Source organism: Crotalus tigris, unplaced genomic scaffold (genome assembly GCF_016545835.1).
Source record: "Crotalus tigris isolate CLP2741 ecotype Arizona unplaced genomic scaffold, ASM1654583v1 scf7180000018786.1720131, whole genome shotgun sequence".
Taxonomy (NCBI): domain Eukaryota; kingdom Metazoa; phylum Chordata; class Lepidosauria; order Squamata; family Viperidae; genus Crotalus; species Crotalus tigris.
In genome coordinates, this window is record NW_024097201.1 from 1,181,017 (window position 1) to 1,199,886 (window position 18,870).

The following is an 18,870-nucleotide window of genomic DNA, read 5'->3' on the forward strand; positions in this document are numbered from 1 at the left end:
GTGGAATCTAGCTTTGATTTGCACCACCTGAACTGGCAAGATTGTTGCTAATATAGGATGGGATTTTTAAAAAGCCATTTACCTGTCATTTGGACTGCTGCATTTCCAGAGCCTGTTAAACACAATAATTAGATTGCAAATTGGCATCCAACAACAAATGTAGTGAAATTGCAGAGCCCGACTTTTTACGGTGCTTTTTTTTTCTGCAGATTTTGCCTTCCTTACAATCCGTTTCCAGAATAATTGCGCCTCCCTTTGTCGAAAAAGATGGTTGTACTTACGTAGTGCCCTGTAGAAAGTGAATCCACACGGCTCACTGAATCCCATCATCATTTTACCCCCTAATGAGAGAGATTGTTTGCAGGCAGATGAAATTAAATTGTAAGCTCTATTGACTTCAACAACAGGTGCCATTTGTGGAGACCCAAGGGGAAAGATTGAATTGTCAAAAAAGATTTAACTCTTCCCAACACCGAATATTTCCTCCCATCACACAGCTTTAGCTCACGAAGACATCCGCCACGAACAATTCAGGCAACAGCAGTGCTGGGAAAATGGCCAGGAAGGGCTGAAATTAATTGGGATGGATTGATTTTTCTTTCCTGATTATCAACTTGCAGCCATCAAGATAGAACAAAATAAAGCATGGGGGAAATTAGCTAAACTCATTCTTTCTCCATCGTAAGAAAAAGTTGGAGGAGCGAAAGAGGGGGTCTAAATCATGATTTTGAAGGTGGAAGGCTTAGCAGATGTGGTTAACCATGATGGAACGATTCCAGGGTTAAAGAAATGAATTCAAATGAGATAATGTTGCAGGTAATTCATGAAACAGATTGGAAGGATTTTTTTTGTTAAAACACCCTAAGATTTGAACAATTTTTATGATCAATGGCTCTTCTCAGTCTAGAGGTGTAGCTATTATTCTTGATGGCTCTACTTCCTTTGAAAGGAAGGAGATTATAAAAGATAAAAAGATAGATTACCCTATCAGACAGTTTGGACTGGGGCTTTAATTATTTTAGCCTCCATTTATGAACCATAGAAATTATAATTCACTTTTGTTTTACAAGTAATAGTTGTAAAATGTATGAATGTTGGAGAGCATGAAATAATTTTGACTTCAACTGGAATTCTCAGCTGTCACAAAAGGCGTATCTTTCATAACTAAATAACAAGTTTAAGAAAGTTTATTTGAGGTTAAATTAAAGGGTAAAGGGGATGAAAATATTAGAGTTGTTTCACATATTATTCACAAATCCACAAGACATATTCTGGATTGTTTTCAACTTGTTTGCATCATAAAATATCTTCAGCAATTAAGGATGAATTAAAAATTACAGATTGTATGCTAGTTCAATATATGTTGAAAGGGGATTATTGTACTGTCCATACCACCGTAAAAATGTGATACTGCTCAAATTGCTTTTTTCCATTTTTTTTGTAATAACCAAAACTCAAAACTGATTTTCCAAAACTGTTTGGAAAATCACAATACTTGTTCTCCAGAATGGCTGAGGGAAATTAGTCAAAGATTCACCTCAGATAAATAAAGTACAGCTTTGTAGTAAACTCCGTATAGTATCACTCCTAAATTAAATAATATGGATAATCCTCTAGGATCTTGGATTGGGAAGCCTGGGTCTCTTAAAACGAATTTTTTAAAAAAATCAATTTTATCCAAAGATCTCTTAATTGTTTAACATGTTATATCAGCAACCTACAATATTTAGAATAAATAATTTGAATTATTTATGTTATAGTATGAAACACAAATATCCATGGCTATAGACACTTTGGCACAGTGGTTAAAACACAATAAAATTAAATTAAATTTAAAAAGTTGATATGGGGGAGAGCGATACCCATTAAATGTATACCCTGATGATCCTTTATTTCCATCATCACATCACTGGAAGTTTCTAAGGCATTAAAAGAGGAATCTTTGAAAGGAATCTCAGGTCTCCTTGTCAATTTCCACAAATGAGAATTAGTAACTTTTAATATTTTCTCACAGATTCCGAGAAAATCAAGAAAGATGTTGCATATTATTTTGCGCAACAAACAGATTTGTTACCCAGACATTACACTGACAAAGAACTTGAATACATAGTTACATAGTTTCAAGGTAATTACACTTTGGTTTGTGCAGTTATCTTAAAAGACTTTGCCAAGTGATAAAAACAGAACGTGAATCCAAGTGGTGGAATAATAGTTATGAATACGATGTTCCTTCTACAGCTTATGTATCTTTTTAATGTGCTGCCCTGTTGGACAAATGACAAGCAATTTCATACATGGCAAGGTAGAATGGAAAAGTTTCTATTTTGGATAAAGACTCCAAGAGTTTTGTTTTGTTTTAAACCCTCCTGTACGCACGTACAGCTGGCAATGTTGGCAAATGGTATGTCTTATATAAAATTCTGTTGTGAGGTCTATTCATTAAAACAGTTGATTTCTATACTGAAAATGGTCCCTACAAGGCTGTGCATTTAGATAGAGGATATAGTGATAAATAATGGACAATGGAGTATAAAATTTAAGGAAGATTTTTGGAAGAAATCGATAATGGGCTCTTTGTGAATGAGAGTCAATGTTAACTCCTAGACATATCTCTGCAGTTTTCTCAGCAAGATTTTGCAACTGATTTATCATTGTCTAGGACTGAGAGAGACTGGCTGGCCCAAGGTCACCCAGGTGAATTTGTGTCTGAGATGAGACTAGAACTCCCATTCTCCCAGTTTCTAGACTAGTGCCTTAACCACCACAACAAACTGACCTTAATAGGCCTACATTAATTATAATTCAAACGTGGCATAGAACCGAGGTCACCAACCTTTCTCGGTTGGCGGACCGGAGGGAAAGGGAGGGGAAAGCATTTTACACACGCACACACACACATGGCTGCAAGCACGCATGTGATGCAAATGGGATGGGACTGGCACTCGCATGATACTCAGTAGCCTTGCCCCATTCTTGCACAGCATAGCACCCCATTTCCATACCCCACAGCTCAGCGGCAGCCCATTTTTGCACCCCAAGGTGCTGCAGCATCCCATTTTTGCACCCCACAGCATGGCGGTTGGTCATTTTTGTGTCCCACAGTGCGGTGGTGACCCTTTTCCATGCCCTGAGGCACAGTGATGGCTCGGTTTTGCACCTCGCAGCCATGATGCTAGCAAGAGTGGGGGTGCATGCACACGTGTGCACACTGGCCAGCCTGTCCCACGGCCCAGTGGCCAGCAGCCCATGGCCCACTACCAGGCCACGGCTCACAGGTTGGGGACCCCTGGCATAGAAGAAAAGCCACACTTTTGCTGTAGCTTCTGCTATTACTGTCTGTCTCTGCATCCTGATTTTCATGTAAAGACAGATGGACAGGCATGGAATAAATGGAAGAAAGCAAAATTATTTCCCTTGCTTGCCTTTTATAGAGATAAAAATCCTATCTGAGTGGAGACTTTTCAGTCATCCTTGTGAAGAATCACTGCCTCTTGGCTGGAAAGGTATAGTAATAGACCATTTCTTTTAAAAAGTGAAATAGTCAAAAGCAGAACTAGGACTTAAACATTTTTAGAAAGTGTAAATAAAAATAGGACCAGTGACAACTGCAGCATGTTTAATATCAATGATTTATAAAATGTTGCTTTATATTGAAAAGGGTGCTCTAATATGAGTGAAATATGGGACTGGGAAAGAGATTTAGGAATGGAGAAATGGAACAAATTATGGTAAAGATTTCTTCAAATAGTTAGGCTCTGCAGAACTAAAGGTAGACACTTTTATTTTTGAGAGAAATGTCATAAAGAGGGTTCAAGATGGTACATCAAATTATTCATCAAGAAACTGAGATTATTTCTCATTTAACATTCCTAACTATTGTTGTCCCCTAAAATGTGACTTAAAACATAAATTGTTGGCAGTTTGTCATACAGCAGTTGGGTTTTGAAAAGAATTGGAAGGAGCATGTATGGTCTATTGGTCTGCAAGAGCATAGAATAATATATTATTGGGAAAAATGATGATTAAATTTCAAATGGAAGTCAGAAAAAATTAGACATATATGTAAATGAGGGGAATATGTTTACCATTTTTCTAAATAAAAGAAATCTCCCCAATAATAAGAAAAATGAGAGTTGGTCCAACATCTTCCATTTGCCAAGATTGAGAAACTATATTTCACAGTCCTTGTAAAAGAAAAAAATACCTTGATTTTTTCCCAGCTTCTATATGCATGTTTCCTGCTTGCCAGCCTCTGGATTCAAGTGAATTATTTCTGTCCCACACATAGAAACATCAATGCTTTCCACTCCAACCTGCAACCATAACTACATAACTACCCAGCTATAAAACTAGACTTCATAACTTTTAATGGAATGTCTATGCAGGAAGAATGATGTTACGATGACAAGGCAATGCTTCCTTCCTATCTTCCCATCATACTACCAGTTCAATATTTTTGCCAAGCATCAAGACAAATAAAATGGCATGTTCTGCAAACATAGTGAATGCTAGCAATTTCCTTTTTGTTCTTCTGAATAGAGTGGAGATGAAGGCATTTTTTTAATATATTCTAGGAACTGCTTGGGTTTAGGAGCAGAATGCTCAATTTTCTGCATTTTTGTTTCTGCACTTTCCAGTTGATCGGTTGGAAGGAATAATTATTGTTGGAGGGAATAATTATTCCAGGACTGCTCTCAGCATTCTGAGATAAACAGGAGGGAAAATTACGAGACTGCTGATTTCAAAACGTATTGAAAGCATTAGGAATGGGGAAAATCTGGTTTCCCGTGGTTCCTGACCATACGTTGTATATTTATGGCTTATATTTGAGTGTTCTATTTGGGTGCTGTTATATCATGACAGACACTAGTGAAGATAGAGATAGATATCAGGATGTTCAAATATTTTGATCCAGATAAATGTCAGATATAATCCTGTCCAGCTGCTGCTTTCATAAGACTATACTAATATAGGGGAAGGAAGAATTAATGTTAGAACAAAGGTTTTACAGAATATTTTGCAAAAGTCAATAATTTTTAGTCCTCTTGCAACTAATATACAAACATCAATAAACTATATTAGTATAGTAATCTTAATAATAAACTGTAACCTAAATATGGCTAAATGTTCCTGGTCTGTATCATAATTGTTCAGCTCTATTTAAAAAGACATGCAAACCACAAAAAGTCAACTCTAAGCTGTAGTTCACATTTTTGTGTTTCCTAATTCTGTGCATGTTTCTCCATTTGATGATTCTACCCAAAATGTTAATCTTTGCAGTTTTGCCGGGAAAAAAAATCCTCCCTTGTGTAGATTACAGTACATTTCAATAATGTAAACAACAATTAAATCAAGCATTACAGAGCATCAAAAATTGCCTTCGAGATAAAACATATGCAGATGATGTTTTATTGTCATGGTTAAAACTATTTAGTTGCAATTTGAAAATGGAGAATTTTGCAAGACAATGATACATTTGATCCACTGAAATAATCAAATCATTCATATATCACATTAGTGGCAATTTATCTCTTCTGCCAGAAAAGGAAATTATTTCCAACTATAATAAATGGATTTATGTCATTTATTTCCAGACTAGTTATTTCTACATTGTATAGATTTATTAGTAGATGGAGAAGCCCTAATATGCCAAATATACATGAAGTTTCTAAAAGACGAAAGTTATTCCATATCCTTGTGGAATAATCTGGAGAGTGATGCTTAAAAATATTTCCCATCTTCAACTCGACCAAGCAACTAGGTAGATCTTGTGCGTGTTGTTGTGAGATGTGCAGTGCAGAAATTTAATATATATATATTTTTATGACGCTTTAATTACTTTATTTGGGGTGAAGTCAGGGCAACTGAATGGAGTTGAGAATTTACTGACCAAACGTCCTTCCTGACGCCTATGCAGAGTTCTCAGCAGATATTTTCTCTTTGCGCCCTGAGAGAGAAACATCTGCCTCTGCCTAGGATTGAACCCTAAACCTTCTGAGTGGGAGGTGAGCATCTTCACCTCTAGGCCACTCTGCCACTCAAATTTAATAAATAAATAAATAAAATTCAAACTTTAACAATCCTTCCTTTTCTCCATTTTCTAGGTCCATTCTCATTAGTGTAGATGAATTGGTCTACTTGCCAACAGGATCTGATCCATTTTACTATTCATACCCACATCCTCCAAATTATAATTATAACTATGCCATAAATTGTGCCCCCCCCCCCATGTGTATCTGGTTAAAGCTAGCTAGACAAGCTGAATTACAGTTAGCAATTAGACAAGGTTGCACCAAGTGGCAGATGCGAGACTACTGGTTACTCTGCAATTTTTTATCTGAATGAGATTCTGAGCAATGGATGTCTTACTTAAAGGTCAGAAGGATGTGGGTTTCTTCCTTCTTTCAGAAATTTGGGAGATTAAAAGGAAGGCTTTGCTCCTTTGGAGACAAAGAAGAGATTTTCCCATACGAAATAAGGTAAAACAAAGTTCCATGTTTTTGAAGATGTATTCTGTAAATTGAGTATCTCAGATCTTCATGTCATCTTGTGTTTTGCCTGGCTAGTTTAATGTTAGGGTTTGGTAACTAAGGGAAGTAAATATATGTATGTGCAGGAAATGAGCTCAAGCAACTGCATTTAATAAATAGAAAGATGGTTTGGTTTAAATTCCTATCTGAAGTTTTCTGACTCTCCATTGGGCCATTTCAGTCCTGGCAGGCACATAAGATCCAAATTGTGACATATTCCTAGTTCATCTATACCATCATTTTTATAATAAAAAGATGGACAGGCATCTGAAATATGGTTTGCTCTGTCCCAAAAGATACTATAAGAAAAATATGCAAGGCCCCAAGGAAGTGTTGCATGTAAACTAATACACTTTTGTTGTTCGGTACTTCAGAAATTTGATATTCATTGTCATCACTCCCCATTCTGTGGAGTTGGAAGAATTGAAAGCATCAGACAAATTGCTCTTGTATTTGTACACATGAATTTTCAGGTCACATGCAATGTCATTTGCTCTGAATGAACGCACTCATGCTTCACAAGCAGATCTGCAGTTGGCTGCTGGCTGGTTTTCGGTTCATTTTCAGTCTGAATGTCTGAACTGCCCCTCGGAATTTTCAATTTATATCATCATAAATCTAAGTACTTTACAGCCTGGATATTTCTGGCTGCTGAAAAAAAGGGAATAATCTTGATGAAAAAGTGACCCAAATAAATTCAAGATACACCTTAAAAGTCCATCTTCTTCCTACTATTTTATTCTTCTGAAGAAGAAGTTTCAAAAATAGGAGATGGAGGATAAGCTTTCCTCACCAATGAAATAGGGCCTCACCTTTAGATAGAGCTAGTGGACAAAAGGCAATGTCCTTTTGAAGTTTGGACAGCTGTTTTAAAATTCATGGGAAAGAAAAAAGAAAGGAAAGAGGAAAAAAAGAAAGGAAGGAAGGAGGGAGGAAGGAAGGAAGGAAGAAAGAAAGAAGGAAGGAAGGAAGGAAGGAAGGAAGGAAGGAAGGAAGGAAGGAAGGAAGGAAGGAAGAAAGAAGGAAGGAAGGAAGAGAAAGGAAGAGAGAGAGAGAGAGAGAGAAAGAAAGAAAGAAAGAAAGAAAGAAAGAAAGAAAGAAAGAAAGAAAGAAAGAAAGAAAGAACCCATCGGTTTTCTCAAAAGAGATTGCAGAGGTTGAGATTTGTAGAAATCTGTAAGAATATTCATCCACACTTTCCTGGATACTGAACTTAGTACAGCTTACTTCTGAATAAGTATGATAATGCCAGGGGTCTCCAATCTTGGCAACTTTAAGACTTGCAGACTTCAACTGCCAGAATCCCTCAGCTCCCTCAGTCCACAAGTCTTAAAATTGCCAAGTTTGGAGACCCCGGACTGTGCTGTAAGACACCAGAAAGAAAGGAAGCTGCTTTAAACCATTTCAGTCTATTTGTCCATCCAACCTGGTAGTGTCTGATCTGATGAGGAAAGTGTTTGCTATTATAATTATGATCTATTATTTTAGATCATCTCCTTTGACTAAAAATCCGGAGATGGTGTTTGCTTGAAAGAGAACGGCTGTGGTCTTAGCACATCTGGAAAGCATCAGTCTGGGGGAAGATGGTGCCTAAAGAAGAAAATTATCATCTTTTATTGCTTATGGAAATAGTGTAAGAAGCCTAAGGGGAATCAATTCCGATTCCTAGTTTCCACTTGCCAATCCAGGCATGAACTATTGAATCACACCATCCATATAGAAAACCTGGTAATAATATTACCACCTCCTCAGAAAGATACTTTGTTCATGAATAATAGTTGAGCACTACCATGTTATCTCATCTGAAAATCGAAAGAGCCTGCAGGCGTTTGTTTCTTTTCTTGGCCTGTCAAGCAGGTGAGAAAGAAAACCAGTTTCTTTAAGTCCAGATATAAGCAATTTCCCACAGATGATTCACACCTGGCAAGTAATAAGAGAGGGGTGTGAATCCGTATGTGTGGCTATTGGTAAACAACAAAAGCTTTTTCTCTGGAAACTGATCCTCAGATTTACTCCATCGTGGTGGGGGGAGGGGGTTATGTGGAGGGGTTGTGTGGAGAAATTTGTGGCTCGCCTTTGCACAAAGTTGGGAATTTCTTAATGCTGGTTTAAATAGACAACTGGCAGATTCTCCGCATAACAAGCCGTTTTGCCATTTTGCTGCAAGACCAGTTGAGCATGTCTGAGTGCACACGGGAAAGGTGAGCCCCGGGATCCAGGCACACAGTCCTATTACAGGCAATGCCGGTCACCTCCTGGGGACAACCTAACCCTCAAGTCAAAGCAGCAAATAGCAAGTGGGTTATATGTGCTACCTGGTGAGATAATGCCTGTCTCGTTCAAGTAAGAAGTGAAATGTGTTAATAACATCGCTGACATGTAATGATGTTCCTTTCGTTTTTAACACATCATTGCACAGATATTGAATCCATTCATTCTGGTAATGGGCTCGAGTTCTGCAAAAGCATTTTCTCCTCAAAATAAATAAATAAATACAAACAATAAGCACCGGGGGGGGGAGGGAAGAGGAAGAAATGCAACCTCAGCATTCTCTTTCCACTCTCCATCATCATCATGGGGCACAGTTTGTATTTTACCAGCTTTGCTCTATTACGGTCGCTTCTATATATCTCCGTGAAATACTTGTTTCGCTTTACCTGAGGTTTTTTTTTTTATCCAGGATTCAGGTTTCAAGTGAAACTGTGTATTATTCCTAATTGGGCTTTATATTCTAAAAAGGTAAGTTAACCATAGATTATTTGCAATCCACTTGGAATGACCTTAACAATTTCTTCACAACTCTACCCAAGAAAATTGTTTCTATATTTCACTCTTGATCTGTGTCACCAGTGAGTTGGTTATAACTTCCTGCTCACACACACCCTTATGATGTATACGTCACCCCATTATCTGTTTTCCATTGTCAAATCATATTTATTTGTACAATATGTAGTCACCACAATCAACCAGCCCCTTAGTGTTTGACAACATCTGTATGTATATAAAAACATAGTGTAAATAAAACGTCCGTGGTCAGAATAGAATAACTAAAACATATATTCCATTTATTTTCTCCCCATATTGAACTAAGCTAATCACTAGCATACTTTATTCCATAAGATAATAAATAACAATTATCCAAAGTTCTCTTAAACCAGCTGTCCTTCTGATACATTTGTATGATATTTGTGATTACCTATGCTAGCCAGGAATTTGGAGAATTGCACTTCTAAAACATCCAAAGGGCTATTTGGATTTTCCCCAAAGCCATGAAATTTATCTTGAAGTAATTCAGGACCTGGAACAATTTTATAGATCTGAAAACAGCATTGTGAGAACATAAGGATTGGGGGTGGGGTATCAACTCACACTGTTGATAAATCTATACATCTGCCTGGAAAAGCCCGTCGTTGAGCTTCCATCTTGTTTTTTATGAAATTATCAAAAAGCAGATTTTAAAAACACCTGTAAAATAATACAATTTCTGTGGGTTTTTTTATTGTGTGAAATATGCAACAGGTAAACCTGGTGGCATAGTGTACATTTGTACAATTGCTATAATTTTGTCACCCTGTCGTTTAACAAATATCTCCCCTCCACTCTATTTTTGGCATAGAAAAACAAATCCTCACCTCCTAGATTTCTTGTTTAGAGGGTACCAACTCACTGACCTCTCCAGAGTCCATTTGTTCATGGTGTCTGTCAGGAAGCTGAAAGTAAATGCTTTGAGATAATTCAGCTCTAAATTAAATATATAGTGAAGCATATTGCTCTTACTTTCTCTCTCCTTCCCCCATTGGTTAATCCAGCTTCAGCCCTCCTCAAGAATTTTAGCAGCAAATTTCACTTTCCTCTTGGTTCCTGAGAAATAGATTAAATTATCCCCACTCCACTTTTGTATTTCAATTATTGTACAACTATTCAGATTCTGCTGATGCTTCACTGCCAATCCAGAACAGCTTTTCCATGAAGCTGAGGGGGACGATGGCACTTGTAGTCCAACACTTCTGAAAGACCGCACATCTGAGAAAGGGAACTGTGATTCCCATTGTGGGCAAGGAGAAGGAAAGGAGAATCAGTGGAAAGGGGTTTGTATGTATGCTTGAATGTACAATTCCTGTCACTATTTTAGAAAGTACAGGCTGTCAAATCCTGGCTAAAATGATCAGAAGAAGCCTTGAAAACAGCACCTGTGCACTAGAGGAAGTAAATGACTGAGGAGGTGGGAAGTTGCAGCTGGGATCATTTTACAGGTAGGAGGGTAATTAGAGGCAACAAAGGAACACACCTGGATGGGTAAGGAACACCCACCCTTGATGGAGCCAAGCAACTTTGGGGTGAAATAGTCTGAATAGCAGATTTTCTAATTCACAATCCATGCCATTCATTCTCAATGAAGTGTTCCCATCAACCATGTATGGCTGCTTTTACATCTCAATGACTCATTCCTTTAATTTACAATATTACTTTTAAAATGTACATACATATGCACACACACGTTTCATAGATTTACTGTTCTCAAAGTGGAGAAATAAAAAAAACATTGGAAATTATAATAGAACAGTCAACCATTTATGGTTGCCGAGCTCCTTACCGTAAGAACTTTGGACAGCAAATCTCTCCAAAAATGCCCACATAAAGCAGCTTAAAAACTAAAAAGGCATAGGCTGGAATAATCAGAATATCGGCCAGAAGTCAAGGGGGTAGCATTAGCAAGACTATTTAACCAATGACCTTTATGAGCATCTACATGTTGACATTGGTCTCTCCACAAGATTCAGCTTCAGTCCCAGTTGTACAATGGACAAATGCTGCCATTGGGTTGCATCAATGCAGAATATTAGCTCTTGCATAGTGGGAAATCACTGGCAGTAAATACCTCTTCCGACATTAGTCCAAATGCTAAATGGACTGGGCAAATCAGTGAGGACAATTAACCAGTGGAACAGCTTGCCTCCAGAAATCGTGGGTGCTCCATCACTGGAGGTTTTTAAGAAGAAACTAGACAGTCACTTGTCGGAAATGGTATAGGTTCTCCTGCCTGAGCAGGGGGCTGGACTAGAAGACCTTCAAGGTCCCTTCCAGCTCTATTCTATTCTAGCAATTCTAGCAAATCAAAGAAAAATCAGTTCTGTAAAAGGGAGTCTAACACTCTCTGGTTGTGCATTCTAGAACAGAGTTAAGGTGGCAATCTTCTTCTAAAACTCTTTGAAAGACCTCAGCATCCTGCCTCTCATTTATAATCAATTCTGTAAATTGATGAAGCAATGAATAAATGGAGCATTGGCTTCAAAATATGAGTTGTCACATGTATTCACTAACTGTCTATTAGGCACTGAAAACATATCTCTCAAAAAACCATCAACCTAACACAAATTATATTACTATTTCTTCACCTCTCTTGAGAAAAAAAGCATGATTTTTTTTCCCCAATATATATTAGTTTTACTTGTTTTAAGCAATTCCATAAAGAACAATGCTTATCTCTCAGTGCCAAACCTGTATTATGTTCTTGCAGCCTTCAACAAATAATACAATCTGCTTTTTCAAATGCAATCTAATTCTCCCCACTGTTAGCCTCACTATTTTAAGGTCTAATAATTGTATTTCAGCGTATATCACCCCCGTTGTTTTTGTGAAAATATTATCACCACAATGCTTGTATTTATTTTCCACACAACTACCCTGCCACAATCCAGAGACTCTTGGCCACTTACATAGAATATGAAACCAAATAAAACCACAACTGTGCAATTATAAAACAGTAACATCACCCAAAAAGAAAACTACAAAGAATAAAAATAGGGAATCGAGTTGGCTTGCTAAAATCAGGAGAGGGCTGTCCAGAATAATTCTTTCTTTAAAAGCTTCCAAAATGTTAGCAAGGATTGGGCTAGTGCCACCTCCACCAAGAAGTTGTTCCACAAGATTGGTGGTGCTATGGAAAAGCAGTGACTTCTGATTTTAGCCTTCCAGATCCCTGAAAATGTGGGACCAGTAGCTAAAGTTTCTGTTTGATCAGAGTGGTCTGATCAAATAGGTTGTCTTGTAGATGTCCAAGCACCAAAGCGTAAAGAGCTTTATAAGTTAAAACCAGCACTTTAAATTTTACCTAGAAATCATCTGATATAATGGACATATCTATTCTATATTATTCATTCCATAACAAATTGAAAAGGTATCATACAACAAGGGTATGTGTTGTAAGAAGTTTGTTTTAGCCTTCATGATATCAAGCACATATTAAACAGCTTCTTATAAGATTAATACATGTACTCACTTAAAGGAGAAGATTCCCGGTTAAGCCACTCAACTTTATAGCACTGGCTCCAATTCTCAATATATTTCCTGGAAGTCTAAGGAGAAATCTTACTGGGACAGTGCTTCCAAAGAAGTTGTAAGTAATTGATCATTTGAACTTGGCAACTAAGATTGGTGAAACTACAAAGGATGCTAGTTGGAATCCTATTCACACTCCTTGTCATATCTTCTCTTATGATTGACTTGTTCCAAACCAGGTGGTAGAGCAGATACCATGTAAAGGCAACTGTGAACATGATTAGGGTTTCACTGTGCATGATAGTTCTACACATGTTGATTAGCTGGGATAACAATCTAATTACATAGGGAAGGTTCAATTGGGCATTGAGATTCTTAAGAAAGGAATTATAATTTGAAAGGATAATGGGCAAGTAGGATTCTACATTCTATAACTGACTTGCAAGAAAAAACGAAAGAAATTTGTCCAGAGCATCTATGCAGTCCTAAATCGGGCACATAGGTTTTATAAGTATTATTTTAAAAATATTTTTAAATTAAATATTGAAACTTATTTTTAAAAAAATACATTCTGCATTTCCTTTAAAGCGAGATTTACCACATATCACCAACCATGCAATTATATTATGGCCATTCAGAGCATTCTAGTCTCTTAGCCTTGCCTTCATCATAAAGAATTTTGACATGATGTGGAGGAAGCTCTGGTCTGTGGATTTGAAATAGGGATGAAATAACGGGGAAAATATCACCAGTCTCGCTTTTAAAGCCTCAGAAGGATTTGATAGTATTAGGTTTCTCAGAAGGGTTTCATATAAAGTTGTTATACAGCTACATAATGTAATCAAACTCAGGTGAGGTCATCATGGTGGAATGGGTGTTCCTAGTACAAGTGAGGAACATGTGGCTACATAGAGTGAAAAATACAGAAAGGGGGGGGTGGGATGTCTAAGTGTGAAAACTATTTCCAAATACATAACTACTCAGATCCAGTCAAAGAGAGGTATTTGCTTATAGGAGCTATTGTGCTGCAGGCTTCCTCTTTTTCTGCATCTAGAGCTGGTTCAAGGACAGGACACTTCTGTTCTGCCAAACGTTGTCCTTAGAGATAACTGTTGCTGGTTTGGAAATGGGACTTTGGGAAATGGGATGAAGCTCTTCTAGTTGAAGTGATTAGAAAAATGAAGAAAAACTGCATTACTAGATTTTTTTTAAAAAGGCCAGAGAAAAGCAGGTAGATGAGGAATATAAATATTCGTTATTATTTAAAAGGAAAAAATACATTAGTTTTCAGATCAGCAACATTCAATTTACAAGGCAAATACTATCAACAATGGGCTATTATAGCATCCTAATAAGGGTTTTGCAGCCACTTCTTGCTCAGCTACCTTGATTAGTGACCATTCACAAATACCACAATAACAAATGGTTGTAAAACAAAAACATTTCCCAACCAATGTGCAAATTTCTGTGCCTGATAACAACGCACCCTTGGTGTAGCTGTATGAGATAACTATATCTGAATTAGATGGCAGCAAACAGTGATCTTCCCAATGTATGTGTGTATGTGTGTTTGTTTGTGTGTGTGTGTGTCTGTGTCTGTGTCTGTGTGTGAGAGAGAGAGAGAGGGAGAGAGAGAGAGAGGCAGGGAAGGAAAGAGGGAAAGAGGGGGAGTCAGGTCTTCATTTAGGAATCATTTCACTTAATAATCATGCTGATAGAATGGAACTTGGTCACTAAATGAGGAGTGCATATTAGAGACCTTAAGGACCACTGACTCAGTTGAGTGAATTTTATTTTTTGCTATGAAGGAGGTAATGAATTCTTGAGGCAATGCTGTTTTTAAAGCAATGCTGTTTGTATTTATTTATTTTGTGGATGTTGTTGTTCTTTTAATATTTTTTAAATTGTTTTGTTTTATAAATTTAGAATTGTAAGCCACCCAGAGCCACTTGGTTGAGTGACTGGGTGGCTATAAAAATTAAATCTCTTTATCTCTCTATCTCTCTGTCTCTCTATTTCAATCTCAATATCTATCTCTATCTCTTTATATCTATATCTATCTATATCTATCTATCTATATCTATATCTATCTAACTAGCTAGCTATAAACTATCGATCTATAATCTATCAATCTATCTGTGTATTATCATCTATTATTTATCTATCTATATCTATCGTGGGGCTTGTGGGGCAGCTTGTCCATTCTGGCCACAAGCAAATTGGGCAATATGGATCAACCCAGAGTGTAAATTTTCAGAAGGACAAAAGGAGAGAATTCTATGGATGGAATTTGTGCAGGAAAAGTAGATAAGAAGCACTGCTATATCTATTCTGCAATCATATATTCTCAATCTATAGTGGGAAACAAGAAATGAAAATGCAGCAAACTTGACACAGTCAGAAATGTATATAAGATCTCAATTATTCTTGATTTAAAAAGCAACGTCCAAGGGGAATTGCTCCTTCTTGCTCTGCTCAAGCAGCACTCATTAGCACTAACCAGGATAATATGTATTCATCAGCAGCAAGAAGCTATCATTAAAACTCACAATGTAGCAACTGCTAGAAGAAAAAAGGGGGGGGGGTTAATTAAATACTGGAAAGTATTTGGGATTAGCAATCTGAGTTGAAATGCAATCACTAAGTGATATGATAATGTAAGATCAATTATTGATAATACAAAGATAACAGCCCAAATTGAGAGTGAGTGCTTCTCTCTCTCTCTCTCTCTCTCTCTCTCTCTCTCTCTCTCTCTCTCTCTCTCTCTCGCTCTAGCTCTCGCTCTCAGAAGAGAGGAACTGGATCTGGCTCCCCCCCCCCCAGCAAGGCTAGATTCTGCCAGCCTAAAATTCATCTACCTTTTACTGCTCAGATTCTGGTCCGTCCCACTCACTTAATTATTTATTAATATTTATATGATAAGGCCACTCTAGCATTTCTGACAATATTATTCCTGTTCCAAACAGCCAGTCTCCTTCTTGCGTTCTTCTTTCTCTTTCATAGCTCATATGTCCTTCCCCAGATAAATATGCCCATCCATGTTCTACATCAGTGATAGTCAACCTTGGCTCTTCTATGACTCGTGGACTTTAATTCCCAGAATTCCTGAGCCAGCTTAGCTGGCTCAGGAATTCTGGGAGTTGAAGTCCACGAGTCATAAAAGAGCCATGTTTGACTACCCCTGTTCTACATTAATACTAGCGGAGGAATTTTGGGGGTAGACCATACAGAGGCCCACCCTGGACTTTTCTCTATCAATAAGGAAGCAATTCTGTCTGGCTAGAGAATTCGGATCAGAGAACTTGAAATGTTAGTGTCATGCAGGGCTTTTTTTCTCATAGAACGCCCAGAACGGAGTTCCGGCACCTTTTTTGGATGGAACTTTGTAGGGTAGGCAAGGCAAGTTGTATGACATGTGTGAGTTCCGGCACCTTTTTTTTTTTAGAAAAAAACCACTGGTGTTATGTACTGATATTAAGAGTTAATGTGTTTTGGTTTAAACGTGTCTCTAACCATTTTGGAGGGAAAATTTGATTGGTCACTGCCTAGAGGTGGCAAGTATAAATAACCGTCATTCTGCCGGTTAAGCCAGTTCTGTTCCTTTGAAATAAATCACGTTGTATTAATCCGGTCTAGTCAATGCCTCCGAAAACCCACTACACAACAGTTAGAGTATATGGCTAAGGCTGAAAAACGGATCTCAACCAACATGCCGAACTATGTTTTTCTGGGCTCCATCACAAGAATGGGCAGTTCTAGCCCAAACATTATTGTGGTTCTGTAGAGAATTGTGCTTGCTAAATAGATGTGTGGGGATTATGTTGCTATCCTTTATATGCAAGCAGGCTTCAGAGAATTTGAACCCAGAAGTACGCCAAGAGATCTACAACAAGAAAGGACTAAGCAAGCAAATTCTCAATGAATTTAAGTTTTGGTATATGGCCTAAACCAACAGCACTTCCTGAATGCATATAAGACTTGCAATCAGTAGGGTTATCTAACATTTACTGGGTATTGAGATATGTATATTTTGGTGCTGGTTCATGCTTGAACCCTCTCACTTCAAATGTGTCTTATTAGCACATTTAAGGCATTTGGTGAAGGGGATCATTGCCAGCAAAGCATAGGCCACCACTGACTGCTTTTTATTTAAGGCAGCCTTTCCTACCTAATGTTCCCAAGATAGATATATTTACAACTCCAGAATGTCCAGCAGTTGATCTAAGTCAGGGGTGTCAAACTCGCAACGTCACATGACGTGTCACGATGTATTGCGACTTTTTTTCCATTGCCGGCAATGGGGTGGGCGCCGTTTCAGCATGACGCATCCGGCCTGCAGGCTGGCAGTTTGACACCCCTGATCTAAGTGATCACTTCTACTAAACCTCAGATTTCCCCCTGCCCTTCTTCCACGTAATTTAAAAGATCATTTGGAAACATAATTGCTCTGCCTTTCAGAATACAAACAAAGCCGATTTGTCTGATAAAGGGAAAAGTTGAACAAGTATGTGAAGAAAAGGTAGATGTTGGAGACCACATTAACCGAGCCTTTTTTATTTTTCTTCCAATTGTTAAAAATATGCTAGGTTGCACGTGTTGGGGAAGTGTTATTTGTTATATGCTTTGGTAGCAAGAAAGCCAAAGTCAGGGCTGAATTGATAAAGGGGAATCATCAGTATGATATATTATACATGGCAGCTTTAGCCATGAGCGTGGCATTGTTGGTGAACCCGTTGTGGTGGTGATGGAGAACTAGGCAAGAAAAACAGATACTGTCTGTATTCCAATAAGGCTTTGATTCTGCATGAGTCAGGAGCCCTTAGAGCAAAGGCAGACAACTTTGTGCATTTTCAGACACTGCTTTTCCTTGCCTGTGGAGCTGCATACATTTTTGCCAGCCGTACAGTGTCACCTGCAAACCAGCATTGATGCTGTGACAGCTTCTATTTTTTTTTTTTTTTTTGCCACTCCTGGAAAACCTGTTTGCATGGAGTTTATTTTTCCTCCAGATAAAGTCTATGTACCAACAAGTTCACCCTCTCTGCATGGACATTCATTTCCTATATCAGAGGATTATCCGAGCACATGCACGCGTATCCATTGCATTCAGTCTGGCAGCAATTCTGTCAGTCAGCTATTCGCACGGATTGTTGCCATGCAACAAGATCAGTATTGGGATGGAATTAACCTCTTTCCATGGGCCGTTGTAGAGTTTGCTGCATTTGTAGCGTTTGCTCTGCAAGGCTTCTCAATATATTTGTAATCATTTGAATCAATGTTCCCTTTCAGCTACCCTTACAGCAGCCTATGAGGGTACATTTGAAAGTTGCCAGACAAACATATGAAATACATGGGGAAATGCTAGAAACTTATTTGCTTTCTTTTTTGTGAAGAAAGGTGAAGGGTGGTTAATTTGTGAAGCACCATATGCTGTGTGGACAGCACCACTAGTAACTGGGCAGTTTGAAACAAAAGGAGGGAGCTCAGATTGATTGCTGTCTCAGTGATCAGCTGTTGGCTTGTGCTAGACTTGCACGCAACACCCTGCTAAAAGCATATGAAATTTGCAAATGACAAAAAAAATTGTGATGAAATTACAGGTTGATAGCAAAATGTATTGGGAATTATTTACAAATAGAAAGCAGACTGTTGTGGGGGGTTTTTTTTGTAGACAGTACCTTTTCAGCCTCTGAGGGCCACAGTAGCTATAGAGTTACTGCTGTGACATCAAGGCCAAAAGCAACAATTTGCACTTATTTACAAAGGCTGTGCAAAGCCTCAAAGGAGTACTTGGACTCGATGAAGCTTTAAACAAAGAAACCTTTTGCCAAAGTTGCTTCCCGAAATAAAGTTGTCTTCTTTGTTTTGGAACCGCAGAGGAAAGCAACTCTGTGCAGTGTCTCCTTTTGGTCTTCTCCCACCGTCTCTGGTGTTGGTTGAAGTTCTGGGATGAACGTCTTTGAGAAATGCATTGCATGTGTTGAAGATGGCTTACCTGGGGCAACCTTGACATGTGATTAGTTCTGCAGGCTGGAAAGCCTTGGCAATCCTACACTGCAGT